Below are 6,177 nucleotides of genomic sequence, written 5' to 3' on the forward strand. Positions count from 1 at the left end.
CTCTTGGCAGCCGCAGGTTTGTTCTCGTTCCCCTGACAGAGAGGAATTTCTGGGAAGGCCAGCGGGATCTCAGTGCTGGATGGGGAAGTTGACCTGTGTTGGCTTGTGGTGAGAACGCAGATTTTTTTAGATGAGGCAGGGATATTAGTTTAACCATAGATGCATATCTGTGCATTTTGGGATGCTATTATTGAGTTTTTCTGCTACGCTCTTAAAAATAAAGTTTCCAAAATGTTTTTTTTTTTCCCACAGAAGAACCAGAGAAGATTTAGTAAAACGAGGAAACATTATAATAACATGTGCACGATTTAGCAAAACAAAAGGACTAATTATTATGTCGTAACACGATTTAGGAAACCGAGCGAATTAATTATATTGTCAATTTGTGCATTTGGGATGATATTACTGAGTTTTTCTGCTACGCTCTTAAAAATAAAGGTTTCAGAAAGTTTTTTTCCCACAGATGAACCATTTTCGGTTCTCCGAAGAACCGTTCAGTGATCAGCTCTTAAGGCGAGACACGGCAGGCAAAAACAGCGTTTTTTGAGATTTTGGGATATTTGTCTTCAATAACACGTCTTCTTTCAGACTTGTGGTGAAAAAAAGTCCAAAATACACATTTAGGTCTTTATTTTACTGCACTTTGTCTGTTTGCGTCTGTAGATTTCTCATAAATTCAACAAAAGTTGGCGTTCTTAATCCTCCCGCCGCTCCGTGATCGCTGTCTGCTCCCTGTCATCACACGCACCGCTGGAAAGCTCTCTCTCTCCTGTACAATGCTGTCGGATCCAAATATGGTCATTTCCTTTTTATCAGCAACCAATCGTGAAAGTAAAAGGGCTGAATGCGCAATCTCATTGGCTGATGATAAATCTTTAAAGCCCGTTTTCTCAAAATGACTTTTCTCTCATTCTCCAAGTCTGAAATCTCCCCTTCAGTAGCACCGATATACACCAAACTCTCCAGTCTTGTACCTAGTTATATTATGAAGACATTTACAGAGGGATTTTTAAATATTATTCCTAGCCTGATTTATATAACATTTTATTCCAAAAAACATGGCGAAAGGCTATTGACAATATATTCTGGTTTACAGGATAACAAAAGTAGATATCCATAAATCCCTCTGTAATTTTTTTCCCCATCTAATATGTGAACACAATGATAAAATAATTTTTAACCTGGCTTTATCCAATACTCAGATTTTTTTTTTAATATATGCAAATTAGCGCATATTTAATTAGATATTGCCTAATTTGCATATTTAAACATTAAATTACAGAAAACTTGTAATACATTTTTTTCTCATCTTAATGTAGGTAATCAACTGGGCAAGTTTCATGGTGATATCCGCTAGTTACATTTTTACCCTATTCACCTGTAGTGTTCACACTTCTAGTTCGGTTCGTTTGGTCAGGAACAAAAGAAGCAACATTTAGTCCTGGTGCGCTTTAGCGTTCAAATCGTCAATTTAACACTGAACCTAAAGGCATAAAGATATGTCCACAACCTGATTGGTTGCTTTTATTACGTATATTTCATGACAGAACTTACCGAACATCCAAAGCAATGTTGTGCGCTGTGCTAAACGTGCTTGTATGTGCGTATTCTTCATATGATGGTATTTTGTCTAGAGCTGAAACTCATGAAGAGCGTAAAAATGTGTAAAGAAGTCAAAACAATGACTATGACGAGGAAAAATAGGCATGCTTGAGCTTTCTGTCCTTTTCTTGTGACATCATTTCCTGTTTTTGGTTTGTTTACGTTAGGGATGCACCGATATGAATATTTTGGCCGATTCCGATAACCGATCATTTTTAAAAGCCGCTAACCGATATATTGGCCGATAAATCTAAATCCAAATTTTGATATCATTTTTGAGAGCCTCATTACAAAAACTAAAGTCTCACTATTAAAGCAACACTAAAGATTATTTTTCACCTTAAAATAATGTTTCCAAAATGGTTTCAGTGGTTCATGAAGTCGTAACAGGGTGAACAGCACTCCTGCACTCGCTTTGCGTCCCTATATCTGCTATAACCGCACTATGCAAGTTTGCCGGATCGGGTTCGCGTTTCTGTAGTTCAAATGAGACATAAGAAACTACAAATTTGACTTGCTTTATGGCAAGCGTTACAATAGTCATTATTTTGTTTTTCTTCGTTTCTGATGTCGCATTACATCATACTTTCATAAAATCATGCAAAATGCTCTACCTTGTCTGTGGACATCATTACTTCCAAAGCCGGAGCTGGATAAACAGCGAGCGTGCGTGCGACGGTAGGCCGCGATTGGCTAAATTATTTACGACAGCGGTAATGGACAATTCCGCTTCCAACCTGTAGGGGCACCGAAGAGGAAAAGTGCTTTGCTGTTGCTTTAAAAGCCACGATCCAAACACACAATTATAATGTTCTCATCATAGACTGTAAAAAAATATGGACGTAGTGTCCGTGACGTCACCCGTAGGTTTCTGAAGACCGTTTTTGAAGCCTAAAGTGGGCGTGGCCGACCGTCGCCATCTTGGCAGCGCGTCACTCCCGAATTTATTTATTTTTACAGTCAGACAATGAGCTGAGGTAACGTGACGGCTAGCAGACAAACGGCTAATGAAGACTAATGACCACAGCAGCGGGAATCCACCTGTCACTCAAAAGTGGACACACCCTTTATTATGCAGAAAAATTAAAGGCTTAATATAATTTAAACGGATGAGTTATAAAAAAATTCACCCCCCTCACAGTTGCCATGAAGGGCAAAATAAGCTATATAGACCAAAGCCACCTTTAGCTCCAGGCTGTAAACATGTTTCTTTCTGCTGTAAAGTTGGGCATTTCCACATGGGGGAGATGCAGATTTGACTCACTTCTGCAGCCAGCCTCAAGTGGCCAGTGGATGAATTGCCGTTTAATTCACTTCCGTGTTGGTTTCAAGAGAGAGACGGGGAGGTTCTCATTATATATTCATTATTTAATGTTATTTAATCCACAATTAAAAGCGGTTGAATATTAGTGTAACCCTGCGCTTTACTCCGGGGTGAAAGTGAGTTTGTTCTGGGCTTAAAACACTTTAGCTCAGGGTTAAAGCCAGTGTGGAAATCCTTACAAGCTGAATGAATGATTACCATAGTATTTACATAATACTCCAATGTACTAGGAAGAATACCATAGTATTAATATGCTGCACGTCCATAATCATATCCCAGCGATATTTTTTCAGTGGCTTTCAGTGTCAACAGTTTGAGAGGCTGCAGTTAGTTTAGTAAGTCTGTCCTTGAATGAGTTAGCGTGAGTATTTCATACTGATAATACATTCTGACAGAAGCCAGTGTTTCATCAGCGCTGTCAGATTGATCTGAAATGAGTGTGTGCGTGTGTGTGTGTTCAGTAGCGTTTGGAGACACTGTCAGACGTGATTATGATAATGAAAGGAATGCTGGAGTTGTCAAAACGAGATATTAAAACCCTTTGTTTATATTTCTCATGATACTCTTCTGATATTCAGGTGTAAGTGCTTCCAGATGTGATGGTGAGATGATTTCTCTCATCTTTTCTAGCGCTTCTTGTCGTTTGTGCAGGAGAACGGCGTGTTCCTGCTGGACACGGGCTGGTTCTGATGATGAACAGCTCCTAGCGTGCGTTACGCTTCTGAGGAGTCGGCTAAAGCTCGGGAATAGGAGTCGCTGCTTATGGCTTATTGGACGATGTCCATTGTTTCTATGTCAATAATAAAATAACGAGGAGCTCCCGCGTCCACCGTTTCCATCCTGACGTGAACGGAGAAATATCCCTCCTGCTTTTTCCATGCTTTTCAAATCCGTCCCAGGTTTACTTTTCTTTCATTCTCCCTTCGCTTTGATTGATTGAGCTTTTTATGGGCTAGATGCTTATAAGTATAACTCATATTTTGAAAGTACATCCAGTTCCCGTGCAATAATAATGCATGTTATTCTTGTTAACTCTTTACTGAACGGATGTCTGCTAGATGTACACAGTACTCAACATTTACAGTGGATCAAAACCTTTCATCAAAGTTATTCATGAATGTTGAACTATAGCCGGTCTTGTCTTAGGACAAACTTCAAATGTTGTGTATTTTGAACCAATTCTTGGCCGACCAATGATGTGAAGAAACTGCGTTATTATCGTTAACTAAAACGAAGACCATAAAAATATTTTAGTTACTTAGAATAAACTAAAAGTAAAAAAACAAAACAAAACAAAAAAAAACTTATTTTATTAGATGTTTCCATGGCAGGCTGGTGGGAGTGGCCTTGGACATCATCATTCCCAGTGCATTATGGGTGTTGAAGTTTTCTTACATATCTCAAAATTTCTAATAATATTTTTCGCTTTTCTATTGTATATGTAGCCAAGTTTTATTAAAAGTCCATTTTGCTAGTGGTGAAATAACTCTTTAATCGTTTGCTGTCTTTAAGAGTAAAAGCTCTTTAAGTCCCTTTGTGGTAATCCAGCTTTTAATGTTGTTTATGTGTCTTTTTTAATATGCGTTAAGACAAAGCATGTGTAAGTTCATAAGTCGACACCATTGCTGAGTATTTCCTCCTTAAAACTGCAGTGAACCAAAGACAGTCTCAAAAACACGCTTTGAAATCGCTGGTGTTTCTGACGTCACAAACTACCTTGTAACCAATCAGATCAACGTGTGATCGTCAACCAGTGGATCTCTGAGCTGAGTGAGTGAGTGGAGGCGGGGCTCATTTGCATATTCATAGAACCGCGCATACTAAATGAGGTAAGGGTGTCGAGTTACACTCAAGATATTTTAAGGCATGAAGACATTTTTACGTTTAAATATGTAATTTTGGTGATCAAAGATGAGTTTTAAAGGATAAAATGATATATATATAATAAAGCGTATGATTTTAGTCCTAGTCGCACTTGCTTTAGACATTCGTCGTTAATCTCCCCGATGATATATTGTCATGTTTCCCGTGTATCTGGGACATGAATCCCAGCAGACGAGCGAGTGTGTGTTCTCCTGTTAGTTCAGCAGGGAGTGTTTAATCCTCACACATGTGAAGTATCACGTTCCCTCACGTCTCCAGCTGTCAGGAGAAACACAGCGCTGCTTTACTACAGAAATAGCAACAGTTTAGACGTGTAACCCGGGCTCTCTCTCTCTCTCTCTCTCTCTCTCTCTCTCTCAGTCTGTCTCTCTCTCTCTCTCTCTCAGTCTGTCTCTCTGTCTCTCTCTCTCTCTCTCTCTCTCTGTCTCCCTCCCTCTCTCTCTCTGTCTCCCTCTCTCTCTCTCCCTCTCTCTCTGTCTCTCTCTCTCTCTCTCTCTCTCTCTCTCTCTCTCTCTCTCTCTCTCTCTCTCTCTCTCTCTCTCTCTCTCTCTCTCTCTCTCTTTCTCTCTCTCTTTCTCTCTCTCTCTCTCTCTCTCTCTCTCTATATATATAATATATTATATTTTCATTGCTAAAAGCCTTATTGATTTCTTAGTAGTGATTAATGATTATTATTAATAATCATATTTTTGTTATATTTTTATATTTTCAAAATTTCAAATACATATTTTTTTCTTAATTGAAATGAAAATTTCTAAACTTCTAACTTCTTAATTGCTACTGTATATAAGCCTCATTGATCTTTTAGCCTATACATCATACATTAACTGATTTTATTGCATTCTGTGGGGGAATACAATTTTTTAAATATATATTTTAATATGCATCTTAACATATGTACACAAGTAAATACATAGATTTTTATTAAAACATTATTTTATTTAGGAATTACTGTTGTTTCCTTCCACTGGTAGATCCAGTAGTTAAGTTAATAGTTATACTGAACTGACCTCATAGGTTTGACTTATAATATAGCTTGATATAACAGATCATACAGTGATTTTAACCGTTCCAGTGCAGAAGGAAATAATCTCACAATGTTTTAAACATGAACAGATCAGAGTGAGGCTCAGAAAGCAAACGAGGAAATCACAGTCTGAAGTGCTGATATAAACTCTGTGTGATCATTAACCAGACTTCAGCACACATTAACTAGCGCTGCTGATAGTGGAGCGTCAGCAACCGTTACACAACATTACACTATCCAGACTTCATTCAGAGGAGAATGTTTCTTAATAAAAGGGTTCATTCTGAAAGAAAAACAGCTTCCTGATCGGACATTTCCAAGGAGAATTACTTTGTTGAGC

The 6,177-nt window shown here is 38.3% G+C and overlaps 2 protein-coding genes across 2 annotated transcripts in view; one reads left to right on the forward strand and one right to left on the reverse strand.

Moving 5' to 3' along the window:
* The window catches only part of dnajc17 (DnaJ (Hsp40) homolog, subfamily C, member 17), a 60,852-nt gene that overhangs the window by 37,567 nt on the left and 17,108 nt on the right, over positions 1-6,177 (forward strand). The gene's annotated exons all lie outside the window — the stretch shown is intronic.
* LOC311280995 (uncharacterized protein) overlaps positions 5,743-6,177 on the reverse strand; it is a 5,304-nt gene continuing 4,869 nt past the window's right edge. The window contains exon 3 of the mRNA XM_084393615.1: positions 5,743-6,177. This exon is cut by the window's right edge and continues 1,265 nt beyond it. The gene's annotated coding sequence lies outside the window, so the exon portion shown is untranslated.

This window comes from Rutilus rutilus (genome assembly GCF_951802725.1).
Source record: "Rutilus rutilus genome assembly, chromosome: 21".
Classification (NCBI taxonomy): domain Eukaryota; kingdom Metazoa; phylum Chordata; class Actinopteri; order Cypriniformes; family Leuciscidae; genus Rutilus; species Rutilus rutilus.